The sequence below is a fragment of the Phoca vitulina genome, unplaced genomic scaffold, assembly GCF_004348235.1.
Source record: "Phoca vitulina isolate PV1807 unplaced genomic scaffold, GSC_HSeal_1.0 scaffold10, whole genome shotgun sequence".
Lineage (NCBI taxonomy): Eukaryota > Metazoa > Chordata > Mammalia > Carnivora > Phocidae > Phoca > Phoca vitulina.
In genome coordinates this window covers 18,059,746-18,078,970 of record NW_022589713.1, presented here as the reverse complement: position 1 = coordinate 18,078,970, position 19,225 = coordinate 18,059,746, and the positions used below count along the sequence as shown (strand labels likewise).

At 51.0% G+C, this 19,225-nt stretch overlaps 1 pseudogene; it reads right to left on the bottom strand.

The window, feature by feature from the left end:
• Positions 1-4,886, bottom strand: part of LOC116635226 — a 29,432-nt pseudogene extending 24,546 nt beyond the window's left edge.
• Positions 4,887-19,225: the final 14,339 nt, after the last annotated feature.

The window sequence follows — 19,225 nt, the reverse complement described above, 5'->3', positions numbered from 1 at the left end:
CCTGTGGTATTCCTCAGAAGTGGATTGTGTGGGGGCATTTGGAAGCAGTGAAAAGAATGTGCTAGGTCAGGAGGGTGCTTGCCGCGACCCAGGGATCAGGTGAGGCAAGTTGGACGAGGCTGGCAACAAGGAGAAGGGAAGACGAGAGGGAGGCCAGGAATCCGAGACTGGGAAACCCATCGTGGTGGCTGGAGCAGAGAGGAGCAGGGGTGAGGAGAGCCCCAAAGCGAATTCCCACATGTTGTGTCTGGGTGCGGGGAGAGGGGCAGAGCTGACAGGACCAGCTGGGCCGCCTTTGAGTGGGAGGGTGGGATCGGAGGTGCTGAGTGTGCTTGGCCCTAGGCAGGCCGGAGGGCGTGCGGCTCTCAGGGCCGGAGTAGATGAATGCAGAGCCCCGCTGGAGGGACGCGTGTGGCAGAGCGGGACTCTGCAGGCTTCTCTCTGGCCTCACCACACACTCTTAGCTATGTGACCTCAGGAGAAATCCCTAACCTTTCTGAGCCTGACTTCAAGGCATCAGCTCCCTCCCCCGACCTTGAGGGGGTCATTACAGCTGCTGCCCTCCAGTTTACCAAAGGAAGGCAGATAGAAAGGAGCTGCAGATACATGGATAAAGAAATGATGGCATATATACAATGAAATATTATTCAGCCTTAGAAAAGAGGGAGATCTTGTCATTGGCAATGACACGGATGACCCGGAGGATATTATGCTAAGTGAAATAAGCCAGACACAGAAAGAAAACTACTGCATGATCTCACTTATATGTAGAATCTAAAAAAGTCAAATTCATAGAAGCAGAGAGTAGACCAGTGGTTACCAGGGGCTGGGGTAGAGGAAATGGCCTGGTCAAAGGATACAAAGTTGCGGTTATAGAGAATAAATAATTCTACAGAGAGCTAAGGTACAATGTGGTGACTCGAGTTGAAAATACTGTATTGAATACAGGATATTTGTTAAGAGTAGATTTCGGGTGCTCTCACCTCACACACACATAACTCTGTGAGAAGCTATGTGAATTAGCTTGACTCTAATAATCATTTCACTATGTATATGTGTGTCAAATCATCATATTGTGTACCTCGAGTATATACAACTTCTACTTAAACAAGAAAAGAAAAGAAAGGCGCCATGGCCAGACTGAGTCCAGACTGGGCAGTTCCATTTCACAGGCTGGAGAACTGAGACCCTGGAAAGGCCTCCCTCAGCCAGGTGGCCTGCTGGGGCCGGGTAGTGGATCCTCATGGGGTGCCTTTGGCCCTGCCTGATGGCCTTGTGGCGGCTTCTCCCACCCCCATTAGCTGTTGACATACAAATGCCCTGGTAAGGAAAATATTTTCATTCTTTTATTACAACATTCTCGGGCCTGCTTAATCATATTTTTCTTTGTCTTTAACAACAAGCTTCTGTGTGGTTTTCTACCTTCTTGCTGCTCTTCTCAGGACACCCTAGAACTGAGCCTTCCTGGTGCTTAATGCCTTTTAATGTGTCACCGCCCTCTGGCTTCTTTAGGGGACTTGAGGGCAGGAAGCCGCTGAGTCCCTCCAAATGCCTCATACCACACCTGAACACTTTACATCCAGGGATCTTTTACCAACCTCACTTCTACTCTGGGAGAAAGGGATCACCTCATTTTTCGGAAGAAACGGATATTCAGAGAGGTTAAGTATCCTGCCCAAGGTCACACAGCTGTAAGTGGTAAAGCCAGAGCTTGAAGTGGGATTCAAGCCAATTTGATTTCCAAATCAGGGATTATTCTGTTAATAGGTCTGCTCTGCTAGTACCCTGATCTGATCTCTGGCACCAGCCTGCTGGGGTGACCTAAAGCAAGTCCCGGATGGTCTCTGTGCCCGATCACACCCTCTGGGTGTGACAGCTCATCGTGGAAATGGGGGAATGGGGATGAGAGCTGGAACTTGATCCCATACACCGCCGTCAAGTTGTGACAGAAGCAAGAATCAATCCATAGAGGTGTTTGCTGGAAGCCCAGGGGTCGCGTGCGTTGGGGGAAGGGGCGATCCTGCACAGACAGAAAGAGGAGGAGCACGTCCTGGATGAAGCCTTGCGGTGTACTACCGAGAGCGGGCCTGTTTAATCCTGCCAGCAGTCCCCGGAGGAAGGCACAGCACTGCCCCCATTGTACAGCTGAGGAGACAGAGCACAGGTGGCCTAAGGGCAGAGAGCCGGCAGGTATGGAGCAGAGATGCAGGCCTGGAAAGCCAGCCTCAGAACAGCCCTCCATCACTCTGTGGCCCAGAGCAAAGCCTCTCCCTGTCTGGCCTCGGTCTCTTCGGCAGTAAAATGGGGGGTCTGGCCTTGCTGGCTGCACGGCCTCATGTCCAGGTTAACTTCACTGAGCTCCAGTTTCTTCTCTGAGCCTTCCACCTGCTTCGCCTGCATCCCGACAGCCCCTCTGGGAGCCCAGGCCTGGCCTTCCCCCCCGCTCTGTCAAACACTCCCGTCTGGAGACAGTGCGGGGGGAGGGGCGGCGGGCTGGACGCAAGGCAGGAGAGAGCTCCCCTGTCCTGTCGCTGCCCAGCCCATTAGAGCCCCCTCTGTGTGGCTGGTGGGGTTGGGGAGGGGGCGAGAGTGCTGTGGAGGGAGTGGAGTGGAGGGGCTGTTATTCACTACATGGAGTTCCTCTAGGCTACCTTCCCTCTCTGCCCAAGAGGGCCCCAGGCCCTGCCCTCTACTTTGGGATCTCCCCCCCACTCCCAGGGTCCTTTGGTTTTGACATGGCTGGTGATGAGCTCTGGCCACTGTCCCAAGCTGGGAAGAGCAGTAAGGGAAAGTGTGTGAACTTCCTACTATCTTCAGCTGGGCCTCTTTATTCTCAAGGTCTTTTAGTTGTGAAGCAAGGCCTGGGGCCTTGACTGGCAAGATTAGCGTGGGAGGTGGCAGCCCCCTCCCGCTCTCTGTGGTGAAAGCTGAGCGTACTTTCCTTCAGCCGGTGTCAGAAGCTGTACTGTAGCCTATAATTACTGACATGAAAATCCCCACATGCAGAGAGTCTGGACGGGGCCTGTGGTGGAAGCAGCCTTGGGCCGGGGAAGGGTTGGAGTCAATAAGCCTGTGTTTGAATCCAGGTTCTGCCTCTCAATTATCTGTGTGTCCTCTGGCAGGTTACTTGCCCCTCTGGCCTCAGCGTCCTCCTCTGTAAAATGCTATAACTCTGCTCACCTCTTGGTGTTGCTATGAGGGTTAATTAGGCTGATGTATACAAAATATAACACAGGGGCCGTACTGAGCAATGTCACGTCCAGGTGAAAGGGATCTTTTGTGCAGGATCACCCTTTGTGTACCCAACCCAGCCTCTTGGCACTCTCCCACTCATTCCCCAGGCTCCCTGACTGTCACCTTTGCAGGCTTATCTTCTTCTTCCATCTCCCCAGATCCACAGTCCTCTTTCTTCCTTCTGCCAGCAGCATCCTCCAAGCCCCTCTCTGAACTAGCTATCACTCTGGAAACCAACAGGCCAAACACATTCTCACCAGTATGTGACAACTGATAATATCTTAGAATTTAACTCTCCAGTGGGTATTTGTATTATAAAAGACTATTATTTTTTCTTTAAGGTTTTATTTTTCATTTATTTGAGAGTGTGAGATAGAGCACGAATCGGGGGCAGGATGGGGAGAAGCAGAGGGAGAGGGAGAAGCAGACTTCCCGCTGAGCAGGGAGCCCCATGTGATGTGGGGCTCAACCCCAGGAGATCACGACCTGAGCCAAAGGCAGATGCTTAGCCAACTGAGCCACCCAGGTGCCCCAGATTTTTTTTTTAAACCCTACTTTTTCTAACTTTGGGTCTGGCAAACAGATGCTCAATAAAGGCTGGTTAATTGAAGAAGTGAAAGGACGTTGATAATGTTCTAATGGTGGACTTTCAGTCATGTATTCATACATTTAGCTCCTTTACAAATATTTATTTTGTGTGCTAGACAATGGGGATATCTGGATGGATCAAACAGCCACAGTCCTACCCTTACAGAGCTTTTAGTGTGATATTCCTGTAGTGGAGAAAATCAGATAATGAGCAAACACACTTCTACTTACAAATTGTGATAAATTCCCTGAAGGAAGTAATAATGCAGATTCTCTGTGACATGGTATGACGGGGGGGTCCTAATTAAATCGAGGTGATCCTAATCCCACTCCAGAGGAGGATTTGGGAAGACCTTCCAGAGGAGTTAAACTTTAAGAGGAGAAGGAACAGGGCTAGCCAGAGAGGATGTCCTGGCTTGCAGGCCTTCCTGGGCTCTGTGACACCCCTTATAGGCCAAGGCCTCCCGCCTGTGCCCAGTCCTGCAGGCGCCATGCCCCTGCCTTGGGGAGCCCACACAGTGACCCATGTCTGCAGGCCTCTGGGGGTTAATGCCCAAGCTCCTGGTGCTGCTGCTGACTGTCCCCCAAAGAGGCTGTGGCAGACCTCCCTAAATGCCCAGGCCATACACTCTGCCCTGGTCTGCCCGGGCCCCGGTCCAGCACATGTCCCTGCTGCTTCAGAGGGAGAATGAGTTGTCCTCCGCCTGCCCAGGGGCTTTTTAAGGACTTGTCTGACGCCCCATGCCTGGCTTTGATAGCTGTCCTAGACATCCAGACCCCATGGAGATCAAAGCTCCATTCAAGCCAAAATGGAGGCATTGTAGACAATCGGTCTTCTTCACAGCCATATGAGTGTTCAGTCGGGGGTCCCTGGTGGAGTCTCTGAGGCTGAGACGTTCTTCCAGCCCTGAGGATCAGACTGCCTGTCACCTCTGCACACACGCTTCCTTCTTCTGCTTGTCTGTCACAGCCTGTGGCCCCGTCACCTTCTCCAGATCCTTCCAAGACCCTCCTTCTTGGTTGTGCTGCTTGTAGGCTACTCTATCAAAAAGTGACCCTACCATCCCGATTTTTTGCCATCTGTCCTCCTTAAGCCTTTGTTGGTCTTCACGTCTGAGTGGATAAACTTGGTATTTGAAGCCAGGTCTGGGTTTGAATCTTGTCTTGACCACTCACTAGCCTTGAAGGTGGCAAAACAGGGTAGCCATATAATTGCTCATCTCAGCTGGAATACTTTTGAGAGTGAATTGCACAGGTACAACAGGCATGAACTAGGACCATGACAGGCAGTGGGAACCTGTCCACCCTTTATTATACACCCACAGGGGCAGCAGCTTTCTAAGATACATTGTGTTGGGGCTAGTCTAGGTCATGGTCACTTCCCACTTCCTGTGCTGGTCACTGAGGCTCCGCGTTGAGTGAGACTGGGCCCCAGTCCTCTTCTCCTTCACCACATGCAGTGGGATGTGGCAGTCTCTGCCTGGGGCCCAGGGGGAGAAGGTGGAGTTGCTGGCCTGAACATCCTCCACTAGGAAGCCCGGCAGGGGAGGTGCCGATGGGATGAATGCCCCAAGGGTCTCTTTCTGCTGAAAGGGGAGGAGGTAGGAGAGAGTGAGCAGGAGGACATGAGCTGTGTTCACAAACATGCCGGTTGAGGCTGGTTAAGGGAGACTGATGCTGCAGAGAAGCCTGAAGACCAGGCAGGGGCCCAGAACCTGGATGGCCGCTCTCCCTGCAGCGGGCCACTTCAGACAAGAAGAGCCTGTGACCTTTTCCATTTCCAGAGGTCCGCTGAAAGCCAGCCAGCCTGGCACCAGACCCCGACTCAGGGGGCCCAACGCTGCCCGGCCACCACCCTCTAACACAGCGAGGCTCCCCGGGCTTCCAGATTTATGGAGTGATATTCCCAAGGCTGAGGGCAGGCAGGGGGCCGGCCCCAGTCTGAATTTCAACCTGCCCTGCCTTGGGGGCCGTGCCAAGGCCCAGAGCTCACTCTGACCCCCATGTCCCAAGGCAGGGCAGACTGAGCCTGTTCTTGGGGTTATCAATAGTAGAAGCTCCTACCCGAGATTGTGGGGGCCAGAAATGGGAGAGAGGGCAACAGGCTCAGCTGACTTCTCCAGTTTTTGGTTGCTGTGAAAGCCTTCAGCCTGGGGGCTGGGAGGTGGGGAGGCTGGAGGCGGGGAGGCTTGGCACTCCTCCAGGAAGCCATGCCTGCTTTCTCTTCTTCAGGTGGCATTTCAGGTCTAAGGAGCTACCTTAGAGGACTCTTGGAGAGGAGAACATACCAGGGAATAAACTTGGGAGGATGAAACTGCTTATTCCTGCTTCTCTGCAGAGCTTATCCCTTTGTCCTGCTTTGGCCATCCCCAAACACACTGTTTATTCCCACCTCCATGTCTTAGCATTTGCTCTACCACCTGTCTTAAATGCCTTCCCCTTTTTTGCCAGTCCTTTGAGGCCCAAATCCAGGCCTCTCTCTGGAAAGTCTGTGTCACTTTTCCAGCCCACAGAGACCTTTTTCCTCTTGGAGTTCATCCTGTAATGTGCGCCCAAGGGACACCATTCAGGTCCATGGCTTGTGCAGCTCCCCACCTTCCACATGAAGGTCCCTTCCCTCCAACCAGGCAGCAGCCTGCATCACCAAGGTCACTTCCTCTCCACCAGCCCACAGTGGGGAGCAGGGAGCCGACCCAGCACTGGGTGCAGGTGTGCGGGAAGCCCCAGCATTGGAGGGGCCACACATAGACCTGTAGGCTGGGCTTGTCCTTAGATGGTGGCAAGGTGCCCCGTGCAACCGCAGGCTCCAAAGCCTGGAGGTGCCAGGTGGTTTTTATTCTACTTGGCATTTTTCACTCACCCAGTTGGCTCGTGGGGGTAGATAGCAAGCACAGTCCCACCACTACCAGCCATCCTTTCCCAGTTCTCCAAAGGGGTGATTTGTCCTTCTGGCCCTGTGCTTGAATCGCCCCTCTTGTGGTGACAGTGGCATCAAACGGGCCAGCTCTTCTGCCCCGGAGATGGTAGGAAGTTCACAGAGACAAAGAGCAGCCTCGGAGAGTGATGCTCTGGTTTTTAGATTTCAGGGTTTCTTGGCACAATTCAAGGAAGTTAGATTACCCCATATAGGACAAATACATGCATATTCTCATGATTGTCTTATTTTTTTTTCTGGCATTTATCAGCTGCCTCTTATTCATTGCCTTGATTTCTTTCCAAGAGACAACTACATTCATTCCAAAATTCTGGTTGGGCCCAAAATGTCAAAGGACTGGACTCTGCCATGTGCCAAGCAATACGCCTGAATCTTTGATCATTCAACAGGCCATTCTTGAGACATCCGGTGGGGGTACGGCCAGAATGCCAAGGAGCTCCTGGAGCCCCTCATTTCAGAGTGTGAAATGTGTTCACCAGAGGAGTACTCAGTGAGGAGCTGTTCTTAGCAGGCCTGCCAGAAGCATTTTCCAGCTTACGTACTTTGGGCCACCTGGGGCTCAGACCATCTGTGTCCTGGTAGCTCACTCTCCCTTCTCTCATGAGAATGGTCCCCTTAAAACTTTAGACAAGTGTCTAAATATGCCAGGCAAGCTAGGAATCCAGGCCTGATCCATATGGAGTACAGCCTTCTCTCCAGACCTCAATTTATAGCAGTAGATAGGGGTGATGGCTATATCCATTTGAAAGGCCAGCCAGAGTGGTGAGTTCGTTGTGTTCATCTCTGTGGCTAGTCCTTCTGGGAATACCCCCAGAGTAGTCTTCCTTTCAACACTCACACACCCTAGACTAATTAGACGACCATTTGACTGCTTTTGGAAAAGGGGGAGAAAAGCACATTCCAGAGGACACATGCCACTCTTGATATCAAAGTTTCTCTAGTGGAAGGTTACCTTGGTTAGATTTCAGTTGCAGGCTGAAAACACTTCACTCTGCAATGTTGTTAAAAAGCTTAAAAAAAAAAAATCCTCCTGTGGTATGTTTCTAATTTAAGATTGAAAAAATATTTCTATTGTGCCATATATAGAGTAACCTAAAACCCAATAAAAGCTCTGAATTAGGGCCGGACAGAAATGGTTTGAATTAAGCTCAGGTAGAGGCAAGGACACCGTATCTGTTGGCTGGGGCTGCTGGCTCTCAGGCCAAAAGGCAGGTTCAAGCCGGGAGAATGGACCTGCCAAGCCTGGAGAGGAACCAGCTCTTCTGCCAGAATCTGATGCTCTTGGCCACTGGCCCATAGGGGCTCTGATACTATTGTCATCTGCCCCAGCCCAGGAAGGGCATAACTGTTGCTCTTCATGTCATCTTAGTTGCTTTGCAGGTTTCTCACTGGGGCATAGTTTATTTGATTTGTTGGATATTTATTATTATTTTTTTCTTTTCTCGAGGTATCTGCCAGACTTTGCCTTCGCACCTCCCTTTCGAGAAGCTGCTTATGGCTTGGTCCTCTATCCATGCCGTGATTGCACAGTGTTTTGAGCTGAGGCTAGACTTCCTTGCCTCTGGAGTCTGGAAAGCAGCACTGGCTCAGCAAATGCATAGTGAATTAATACATTTGGAACCAGTGAATGAGAAACATGATTTTTTTTTTTTGTTAGTATAAACAATGCTGCATGAAACATCTTTTCACCCATCTATCTACTTATCTGTGGCTCATACTCCTTCTTCTCCCACTCCCTTCTCACGCCATACATTCTCTTTTTTTTTTTTTTTAAAGATTTTATTTATTTATTTGACACAGAGAGAGAGAGCGAGAGCAGGAACACAAGCAGGGGGAGTGGGAGAGGGAGAAGCAGGCTTCCCGCCGAGCAGGGAGCCCGATGTGGGACTTGATCCCAGGACCCTGGGATCATGACCTGAGCCGAAGGCAGACGCTTAACGACTGAGCCACCCAGGCGCCCTCACGCCATACATTCTCATTGCTCTGTTTGTGTTGCATGACCCAACCCTTACTACCCTCCCCATTCCAACCGCCTGGGGCCAGCCCACGGCTGATTGGATAAGGAAGGTCATCTGACTCCAGAGGACCCAAATCATAGGCTAGATTAAACCAATCAGATTCTCTTGAGATTTGAACTAAGAAACAGAGAAAGGCTGTGGCAGTGTTTAGACTGGTAGGAGAGTAGTGTCAGGAGCCAAGGGTAGGTTCTGGTTGGCCATGGTGGGGCCGTGTGCAAGCAGGTGAGTGAGCAGAAAAAGCGGGGGTGGGCTGCGGGGGGTGGGGGAGGGGAGACAGCAACAGAGACAGAAACGGGGAGACACTTTGATGGCCCCAGTGATGTGGAAGATGTGACTCTAGTTCCTGTGAGGCCTGCCTACACTTTCTACCCTCAGATGCCATGAGATATCCCTTTCAAAACCAAAACAAAATAATCCTTCTCTTTTATGCTACCTCCTGACTATGATATGGGCTGCTTCCTTCCACTGTGCAGCTTCCCAGTGGCCCAGGTGATGCTGGGAGTTCTGACTTTCTTGTGGGGCCAGAGGTGGTCCAGTGTGAGCCAGGTGGAGGGGAAGATAGGAGGTGATCTGAGCTGTAAACCCCACTCCATCCCATCCAACCTAAGAGATCAATGTGGACATCATTGTTCATTTCTCTCTGCTCATTTCTGGGGCAGAGGAAGATCTCCCACCTGTGTGCCCAGCCCTGTGCCAGAAGTGTCAGTGCTGGCTGTCCTCCGCCTCTGGGTGCCTCACTACTGTGACCGTGGCCTCTAGCCCAGACCACTCCCCATGACCACACCCACAGAATTGGCCTCATGTTTGAGGTGGCACAATGGTCACACAGACCTGGGTCTCAGGCCAGGTTCCTCTGCCTACCTTGGTGGCCTCAGCCAAGGTGAGTCCCCTAATCTTGAGGGCCCTCCCTGTGAGGAAGGCTTCTCAGAACCTGCTCAGCCCCTTGTGCCATTTTAAAAGAGATAGCATGTAGGTAAGGTGGCCAGTACCTCACAGACCCTGCTACCCACCCTGCGTTTTCCTCTCCAGTCTGAGGGATGCTCACGTGACACTGGCCACTCTCTTCCCTTCAGTGGCTCCGTCTGCCCACTCCCCCTTCCCCATCCTGGCCAGTGCTGTTCTGGTGACCTCTCACGTGGGCCCTTGGTTTGGTCTTCCCCTTCCTCGGCCTGGAGTCTGGGTGGGATGTGGGGAGGCAAGTGGACAGGAACTAGAGGCAAGAGGCCGGGTGGGTGAGGGAGGAGGCCCCAACGGCATGAAGCCACAACCTCACTGCCCTGTATCTGGAGATCATCTCTCTGGGGCTCAGCAGGGGGACCTCTGAGGGCAGGACAGCCCCCAGCCTCCACTAGATGGCACTGTTGCAGGTCATTTCTATCCAGGAGCGCTTCTCAGAGTGTGAGTGTGCACGTATGAATACCTGAGCTGGTTGGGGAGTGTGTGTGTGTGTGTGTGTGTTGTGTTGGGCATTCCTGGCTTGGGTCTTGCGATGCCTCAGCCCACCCTTTGTTCCTTAGGCTAGGAGTTAACTTCTTCTGAGACATCTTCCAGGGCTCTAATGGGCTCAGGACATGGGTTCCTGACTCTAGGGAGTTACAGAGTGACCAGGGCAGGTCCAGCGCTCCTCATGGCCCACCCATCTGTGGGCGGCTGGTGAGTTCTCCTGAAATGCAAGCCCAGAGGGTGCAGAACCTCAATAGCCTCCACACTCTGGGTGGGCAGTACTGGGGGATTTAGACTGGGGGGCAAGCTTTCAGAATCTTGAATGTTTCAAATGCAAATTTTATTTTGTGTATTAATGCTGGATGGTTGGTAGTAGCTACTGGAGTGCTATGTTGAAAAGGCTTCTGAGGCTGGGTCTGGCTCAGAAGGAAAGAATACTGTTGCCAGTTAATGATACCTGACAGAGGCTTGGGGTAAGAATAGCACTTTTGACAAGTTTTTTGGTTTTTTTTTTGATGTAAGTTGTCATTTGTCTATGGGGATATGAGGATGCACTTGTTTGTCAAGAGAATCCTAAATATTTAGGACTTTAGAAATTATCCGACTTATTTATTTCATAGATGGAGAAACTGAGGCACACATAGAAAAAATGAGTTACCCCTGGACATATGGTTTGTGGCAGAGAGAAGACTCACCCATATCAGTATCTTTCTGACACATCCTATATTTCCAGTGGATCCAGTTCTGTGTTCAAACAAGGTCACCAACACCACATTAACCTCTTTTGTCTGGTGTTTTGAGATCTTTAGACATGGCTGCCGAGGGAAAGTTCTAAGTTAAATCCCTTCATGTCTTTGTGCTACTCTAGATAGATACTGAGTAGGGCAGATTGTAAGGCTGAATCTTGGAAAAAAAGTCTTAAGAGAGAAGAAAGGAAAGAAACTGGGGTTTTGTGTATTTGAAAGAGAACACAGGGTAGCAAATTAGACACGGCTTTGGCCAAGGGTAGTAACTCCTATTTAGCCCAAAGAGGCAAGCTGAAAGAGCACGAGGGTCTCAGGTGAGACGTGAGTGAGGAAGGATTTGCTCATGGTGGAGGGGGCTGCCGGGTCAGTGTCTCAGGGCTGGGTCTGCATGGGCTGCCTCATATGCTCATCTGCTGGAGTGGAACCAATAGGAACAAGAGAATCCTGGGGAGTAGAGCAGGTGCTCAGGAGCTGGAGCCCAGAGCTGCAGGTTCTAGGCCCAGCAGCATCACCAAATTAAGTGTATTGCATGCTGTCCCTTTGCTTCACTTTTGTCAGCTGGCATATGGAGTTAGCTGTCTGGTACCCCAGGATACAGTGTGAATCAAAGAAATGAGGGTTGTCAGCCTGTGTGGGTATACGAGTTGGTCTGGAATCTCTTGAGGATCCCATGAAGAAAACCACAAGCCCTGTTTAATAGTCTTTGTGTGCATAAATGTGAGGGTGGGAACATGTGTGCATACTGTGAGTGAGAATAGTATTAAATTTGGAGGAGTAGCCAGGAGCTGTGCTAGGCACTCTATCCGGATTAACTCTCCAATAATCCCAGGGGATGGGTACTATCATTATTCCCATTTTCCAGAAGAAGCAGCTGAGGCTGGAGAGGTGAAATCACATGTCCAAGAATATACACTCAGCAAGGGGCAGAATGCTTAATTAACTGCCTACCTATAATGAGGCCGGTGCCATCTATAAATTAGTCTGAGAGAGGGCTGGCTTGGGGCACCCATTTCCAATTGTATGTATTGTCTGGACTTATCACAGGTATCTTGGAATGAATAAGGGCTTAAATGTTTACCCAGGTAGGGTGGGGGTATTGTGTGTGTGTGTGTGTGTGTGCATGCACACACATACATTTTAGAAAATGATGCCCAAGGTGGAACCCAGAGGTGGTGGCCCTTCCATGAAAGCAACACCATCCCTGCGTGGTACCCAAGCTGGAGACCAGGCCTCCATCACCTGTGAAGGATTGTTTTCTCAGGAATCTCCAGAGAAGCCAACAGGGGATGGATATATACATATATACATATATTTGTGAATACACACACACACAAACATTTTAAGGAATTGGCTCATGTAATTGTGGGGGCTGACAAGTCCAAAATTTGCAGGGTAGGCTGGCAGACTGGACACGTAGAGAAGAATGGTGTTTTAGTTTGAGTCTGCAGGGTGTCTGCCCACAGAATTCCCTTTTCTTCAGGGCAGGTCACATTTTTTTTTCTTAAGATCTTCAACTGATTGGATAAGGCCCACTTGAATTATGAAAGGTAATCTGCTTCACTCAGAGTCTACTGATTTAAATGTTAACCTTAGCTAAGATATATCTTTGCAGCAACATCCAGACACGTTTGACCAAATATCTGAGTACTGTAGCTCAGGCAATTTGACATGTAAAATTAATATCACAGGGACTAACTGGCCTCTTTCCATTTAGGTCATTGAAAGGCTTAGGAAACATCTTTCTTTGTGAGGGGATTCCCCCCACAGATAAAAACCTGACAGGTAAAACAGTATGGCTGACTTACCCCTGTCCGGAGGGAGGGCTGGGCCATACCAATGGGTCAGGAGGAAGAGCCTCTTTTGGGGCACATACACCATAGAGTCCCCTGGAGGTGGGGCTACTGCCTTGTTGGTGGGTTGGGTAGGGGTTTTGGTTGAACTGCCCCTCTGGAACAGCTAAGTAGCTATTGTGTTCCTAGGGAGCCCCAATGTATTAATGGGAAGCCCAAGGAGACTTCTTGGTATTGGCATGATCTGCAGCTTTTTCTTCTTCCCACAAATGGTTAATGGCAGATGGGATTTCTGGCCCTGAAATGTCTTCTTTCCAGAATATTCTCCAGCCTTTCCTATTGGTGGCTGTGAGTCTGCTGGAGTTCTTAGTGGGCACTAATCTGTGGGCTCTGATTATACTCTTGTAGGGACTGGCTGGAAGCTCTACAGGAACCTGACCAGAGCCCCTGTAGGCAGGAGGAGATGGCCTAAGGAGTGGTGAATAGCTTTAGCCATGGTGCCTGACTCCAGGGAATAGGGAGCTCCTACAACCTGGCCTGCCCACCCTAGCCAGTATCTTTGGTTCTCTGAGCCTGATGAAGATAGAACTGGGCACACAGATGCCTTGCTTTTGACCATGTCTTCATCTGGTGGAGAACAGCATAGCCTACCAGTTGTCTGTTCTAGGGAGAGGACTACCCCTATGAGCTCGACTCTTGAGGACAGGGCTTTGTTGAATGGGTGACCCTGAGAGCAAAGATGGAAGCATCTAGTGCAACCTGGGGGTTCAGGGAAGGACATTTGAGCAGAAGACGTAGGGACAGTGGTAGTCAGGTGAAGTCGTGCATGTCTGAGTGTATGTGCATCCTTTGCAAAAGTCTTGATGCAAGATTGAGCATGGCTCAATGAAGGCTCTGGTTCAATGTAGTGGGAGGCTAGCATTGTAGAGAGGAGAGGTGGAGGGAGGCAGGACAGAGGGGCAGGCTCTTAAGGATGCAGGGTACAAGACAAAGGAGTTTAGATTCCATCTTATGGGCAGATTTCAGTTTTCTAGAGCTCACAGTGTAGAGCAGATGGGGTGATACTAGAGGCCAGTGGCCACCCAGGTGACTGAAAAGAGGACTGTGGCCAAAGAGGTCTGGTTGAGGGGACAGAGATGGATGCCATGGATAGGATATGTTGGTTGACTAAGCATGTACAGCATGATAAGACGTGAGGAGTCAAGGATGAGGGAGGCCTGGTCTCTAGCTTGGGTACCACTTGGAGGAATGGTGCTGTTTTCTTGGCAGGGCTGCCACCTTTTTCAAAGATGTTGGGTTCTCCTTCCCTAGGGTACCCATTCTGCTCTCATGAGACCCCTTACTTTAATGGCCCATCTCATGAACCTGAGCTTGGCTGGGATTGCAGGGTCTGTCTGAGCCTAGGGGCCTGATTCAGTGGTGAGTGGTTTGGAACTTGGTGCTGGGCAAGTTCAGGTGCGGCTCCACCGCTCTGCCAGGGCACTGGGGCTAGACTCCCGAGGCACTCAGAGCCCGGCTTGACCTCTGGCTCTGGCACCCAAAGAGCTGTTGCATCTCCCCGGAAGCAGCTGGGCTCCTGCTGGCTAGGCTGTTCTCAGAGATTTTCTAAATTGTTACATGGGGCCTGGAGAGTCTTGGGGCTTGCCAGTTGCATGTCAGGAAAATCTGCAGGGAGTGCCTTACTGTATGCCTGGCCCTGTGCTGGGCTCTGAGTGGGGTGGGGGAGGTACAACAAGTTTAGAATAAACAGGGAGATGGGGCTCTCATGCTGGACACATCAGGAGACCAACAACTGGCACCCAGTTATCAGAAATTGGTTTGGTTGCCAACTTAGGGAAGGGAGAGGGCAGTGTGGACTAGAGGGTAGGAGGGACAGCTTAAGCTAAGTCTTGTCCCGTGGTCCTAGAAAGGAAAGGAAGGGGGCTATTGTCTGTGATGGAGGAAGGGCAAGAGCAAAGGTCAGGAGTGAGTGATTGGGAAAGACTGGCTTTTGGAGTGAGTGCATATGTGTGTGAGCGTGTACACCGCACAGATCAGGCACTGTTTCTGTATATATTCTCTTACGTCTACATGTTCTAGTTGTACATTTCTGCTTCTAAAGGGGTGGAGGGGGGGCGGCAAGGCACATGTTCCTTTCGAATCCCAAGTTGAGGCGGACAGCTTTGGTTTCACACAGTCGGTGGGACAGCCCTTCCCAGGGTGCTGCAGCTGAGAGCAGGGTTGGAGAGTGTGAGGAGCTGCCTCCACCCCAGTTCCATCTCCATCAGGGCTCAGTAACCTGACACTCTCCCCAAGGCCTCTCAGCCCAGCCGGGTAGCACTCCCTGTCACCATGGCAACCTTCCTGGATCTGGGTATGGTTAGGGGCACTCATGGGGACCTCTGTCCAAGAGGAGCTGAAGTCATTCGGTGGCCAGTCATGATGATCGACACCAGGGAACTGGTTTCCAGTCCTGAGTCCACAGGTGGACAGCAGACAGCAGTTCTGTCATCAGGCATGAGTGGGGCTAACACCTATGTCCATAATAGTGGCATGTGGGGGGAGCGCAAGGAGGGCCCGCGGTCATTTCTGAGGTGGCGGAAACTGTGGTCCGCCCTTGACAGGGTAGGTGGCCCAGCCGCCCAGGAAGTTGTGTTGGATCAGACGCAGCCCACTCTGTGCTGTTTCCCATCATTTCCTGAGGCCCATTTCCACCTCCCGCCCAGTGCGATAGCCTGCAGCCTGGACCTGGAGAGCTGGCCCGGCCAAGGGGGCCTCAGAGAGAACCTGCCTTAGGAGGGAGGCCTGAGGAGGGGCTGTGGCATGTCCAACTTGCCTCATAGGTAACTTGATTCCTGGATATGAGACTTTTTCCATTTGTCAAATTGGTTTTCACTTCCGGTTCCAGAGTGAAGATAAGCCTGGACCAGCTGTCAGCAGGCCACTAGGCTGCCCTCCTCCCTTGAATGGCTGCCTCCGCCTTCCCCCGGCCACTAGATCCTGAGTCTCACCTGTGCAGTCCTTTTTCCTTGCTCTGGCTGGAGTCATCTTCCTAATTACACCCTTAAAGCATGAACCCCTTAGTGCGGTAGCCAGACACCTGGTCCTGTGCATGCTCCTACCGCCTGGACCAGGAAGCTGTCCTTGGCCTCTCCTCTGCGCTCCTCAAAGCATCGATACGCACATCTCTCATTGCCCTGATCAGAAGGTGCTGGGATTATCTGTCTATGCCTCTTTTTAGAGCAAGCACCTTGAGAGCAGGGGCTTAGGTGCAGTTTTCTGAACCTAACCCTATCATGAATGGGACCAAGGAGGGGTGGGAAGAGGTCCCTATAGTTGGTGATTGCTCAGTGGTCTGAGGAGAAGAACGTTCTACATCTTAGCCTTTCGCCTGACCTGAGACCCCTGGGCAGGCCATGCCACTGAGGAGCCAATAACTTCAAAACTCACATTAGAGTAGGAAGGCAGATGGTAATTTCACTAAGCTTCCACACGGAGAACCTACCATATACCAGTACTGATTTCCAATGTTTACACATCTTGTCTCTAACCCTCACACAGCCCTGTGAGCTATGGGTTATAAAAAACATCCCTCCGATGAAGAAACTGAGGTCCAGAGAGGTTGACTTGCCCAGAATCCCACAGCTGGTAACTATCGGGGTAGGGATCAGAATTCATGCTGGTCTCATCTCAAAGTCCATTTCTTTCCATGACTCCACCCTGGCCCTTTGTAAGCGTGGCCTGTGGGAACAAGCCCACTCCAGAAAGGTCCATTCCAACATGAAAAGCATGTGCTATTTATTTCTTACCCAGTATTCTGTCAGGGTCCCTGGCATGAGCATCAGACAAGTCGTGTAAACTCTTAGTGCCATGAGCCCTGACGTCAGGGCCAGCTCCTCTTCTGTTAGTGTTTCCTAATTGGTATTATCTCAGCAGTTGCTTTAGAGATTCGACTTTGATGAAAAAAATTAATTACATAATGAATTACTCTCCGAGGACCAGGCTGTTGTGTCATGGCTCAGCCACGTGTGGGGCAGGGAGCCGGCTGAAGGGGAGTGTTTGGGATGAGTTGACGTGCATCCCCCCACCGTGTGCCTCTGCATTTTTTCGTGGTGACTACAAGATGAACTGGGACTTGAATGGCCTGCGGGGATAACACACGAGTGCCTGCGCCACAGGGAAACATCTGCGCCATTTTGCTCCTAACGGACTAGAGAAAGCTGAGTGCATAAGAAGCCTTGTTTTGAAATGTGTTTTCAAAATAAAGGGTTTCATAACAACCATGATTGCAGAAACAACTGCTGATGGGAATAACTTCCTGGAAAGCAGAGGCCTCCATGAGAGCTGGGATTTAAAAGGCCAAGCCGAGTTCCAAATCTAATTGAAGTCGAGCACTGCTTTTTGTGCACGTGCTCACACAAGTGTGCACGCACACACACACTCACACATTTGTGGGTGCCTCCCTCGGGCTGCAGGCTTTGTTGTTAGCTTCTGATACTCCACCCCGGACCACCGAGCTTTTGTTTCGAGGTCTGGGGCAAAATAAGAGGCTCAGGGGTACTCCCCATTCTTCCCCATTCCGAAGTCACTGGTCTAAACAGAGTGGCTGGTGGGAGCTCCTTCTGCATTGGTTGCCTAGAGCTGAACTATACATCTCTGTCCTCTGGTCAGATTGAACCAGAGATGGAGGCTCAGCCAAAGGTAGCATCTCATAGGCTAGCGAGTGGTCTGTGGGGTGGTCTGTTGCAGGATGCTGTCCAATAGAGATTCCAGCATTTGGTGTCGTGGCTACTGGGCCCAATCAGATCCTCTCCTTTGTGGATAGTGGAGAGGACCATAGCCGCTAGAAGGCAGGCAGAGAAAAGGTGGAAGTCAAGAGATTCTTAGAAACCCTGAGACAGCAGGATACTGGTGGCAACAGCTATTGAAAGGACAGCTGGTGGCAACAGGAAGAGACAGAAGACTGGGTCATAAGAATGTCAGAACCCTGGAGCCTCAGTGGCCTCCTGAAGGTGACAACTGTTCCTCATGGCTGAGCACCTACATGTCTCTGCATAGCCTTACAACAAACATGCATTCCTGGAGGTCCTTTGAACCCGTTTAGCTTCTTGCTCTCTAATGGAACCTAGCCAGCCAAGGGTCCACCATGTTCTTGCCCGTGGAGATGGTTCTCTTGGGCACCACAGACCAGCAAAAAGAAGATTCTGCTAAGGGGAATTCCCAGTCTTGGCATTTAACCAGTCTTCATTTCACCACTTCCTTGGGCTTTTGGGTAGGGGAGGGTGGCTGTGGGACCCTCTGCTTCCCAGTCAGGTGGAGGTTGGTGGAGGGTGCTCTGCTGAGACTGGGGACTCTTGGATGTCCAGGGAGACCCTGGTTTCCAGACCAGAAGAGTTTCCCACAGAGGTGGAAGGACACAGTTCTGCTTTGGATTTGGAAGGGGTCTTGGTGCATTTTTCCAATGTTGGTTCAACGAAACTCAAAACTTTTTCCTAATGCTTTCCTCCCTTCATTTTAAAGTCACCCTGTGTGCACAAAAAGGCAGTACATGTGCTTTTGATTCCTTTACCCTGAAATCATCACCCTTTCTCCCTTGAGAAATCCCAGGTCTCAGAAACCTTTGGAGACATTTAAGCTCTTTCACCCCCTCTTAAAACCAGGACCCTACATGCTGCTAAAAGCAAATGGATGCGGAGGGTTTCAATCAAGGCAAAAAGCATTCTTCCCTGCCTGATCCAGTGTGATCAAGGCCAACCTAGGCAGCAGCCACGTTCCCAGGAAACAAGGCCTTGGAGAAATCAGCACCTGGTATGAAGACACTGAAGACTGAAAAGAACAGCAATGGGGTGTCAAGTTGTAAATGATTGTCAGAAGCTGACTTCCATATTGCATCCTTTAGCTGCAACACACTGTCTTCTCTCTCCCCAGCCCTGGGGACTGGAGGCTCATGTCCTGTACGCTGGCCTATATTCTGCCTTGGTAGAGGCTCAGGGGGGTGTGAGTGGGGGTCCTCAGGGTCCACCCTTCCTGCCTCTTGTCTCCAGGACGGCAGTGCCTTTCAGGTAACCTGATGGCGATGGTGATGTGGCAGGGGTGATGAGAGATGAGACGGGAAAGCAGAGGTGACAGGCTCTGTGCATGAACTGCCAGAAACTCATTCTGGGCCAGTTCTGTGGGGAGGGGGAGAGGAGCATGCTGCATTTACCCAGGCCTAGAAATGGCCATGCTCCCCTGAGGTAGCGCAGTGCAGAGGTTAAGTGCCCAGACCACCTGACTTCAAGTGCTAGCTTTGCCACTTACCGGGTGGGGGACCCTGGGACAGTTGCTGTGTATCTGTGCCTCAGCTTTACCATCTGTAAGATGGGGATAATAATAGGTCTCCCACAATTGTGGTCTCCCATGATCAAAGACGTATGAGTATGTGTTTGTCATGCTGTACCTACCTGACATCCAGCAAATGTTCTTCAAATGTTTGCTGTTATCAAGAATGAC